The sequence below is a fragment of the Salmo trutta genome, chromosome 6, assembly GCF_901001165.1.
Source record: "Salmo trutta chromosome 6, fSalTru1.1, whole genome shotgun sequence".
NCBI classification, from domain to species: Eukaryota; Metazoa; Chordata; class Actinopteri; order Salmoniformes; family Salmonidae; genus Salmo; species Salmo trutta.
In genome coordinates, this window is record NC_042962.1 from 9,510,358 (window position 1) to 9,511,378 (window position 1,021).

General features: G+C 51.1%; 1 protein-coding gene across 1 annotated transcript in view; it reads left to right on the top strand.

Annotated features, from left to right (window-relative positions):
• Positions 1 to 579: 579 nt before the first annotated feature.
• Positions 580 to 1,021, top strand: part of LOC115195380 (flocculation protein FLO11-like) — a 12,875-nt gene continuing 12,433 nt past the window's right edge. Inside the window, exon 1 of the mRNA XM_029755183.1 lies at positions 580 to 690. The gene's annotated coding sequence lies outside the window, so the exon portion shown is untranslated. The remainder of the gene's footprint in view (positions 691 to 1,021) is intronic.

Sequence of the window (1,021 nt, forward strand, 5' to 3'; positions counted from 1 at the left end):
ACAAGTAAACAGGCGGAGAGATAGAGAGTGACGAACAGACAAGTAAACAGGAGGAGAGATAGAGAGTGACGAACAGACAAGTAAACAGGCGGAGAGATAGAGAGTGACGAACAGACAAGTAAACAGGAGGAGAGATAGAGAGTGACGAACAGACAAGTAAACAGGTGGATACAGACAGAGAGACAGACAGACAGACAAAGAGAGTGACAGAAAGACTGACTGACTGACAGACAGACAGACAGACAGACAGACAGACAGACAGACAGACAGACAGACAGACAGACAGACAGACAGACAGACAGACAGACAGACAGACAGAAAATCCTTACATGACTTCCGTGCCAAAGAGAGCCAAAGGCTTTAAGCTTGACTGTAGCCAGCCCAGGACAGGCCAGCCCAGGACAGGCCAGCCCAGGACAGGCCAGCCCAGGACAGGCCAGCCCAGGACAGCCCAGGACAGGACAGCCCAGGACAGGACAGGCCAGCCCAGGACAGGCCAGCCCAGGACAGGCCAGCCCAGGACAGGCCAGCCCAGGACAGGACAACCCAGGACAGGCCAGCCCAGGACAGGCCAGCCCAGGACAGGCCAGCCCAGGACAGGCCAGCCCAGGACAGGACAACCCAGGACAGGCCATCCCAGGACAGGACAGACCAGTGTTGTTCAGATGGTAATCACTGCATCTCCCTGAGGTATAGTACTCTCTGATTACTTTATCTTTCTCAGTGACCAGATTATGTTCAGAATCAGGGAGGATAATCAGATCTTTAGCGGGATTATTCGGACAGGTTATGATTGGTTACATTAGTCCGGGCAGAGACAGATATCATCAGATAGATGTATGTCAGAGAGATTGTTGCCCTGTGACATACATGATTGGCTTGTTTTGCCAACATCAGCGAGAGTTATGGGCGTATCTGTGTTAGAATATTGTCAGATCTCTGTCTGTGAAGGCATATCAGTCAGCAGCGTAATGACAGCCTTTATGTATCAGAGTGTTTAGTGGCTGGAGCAGATCATTAT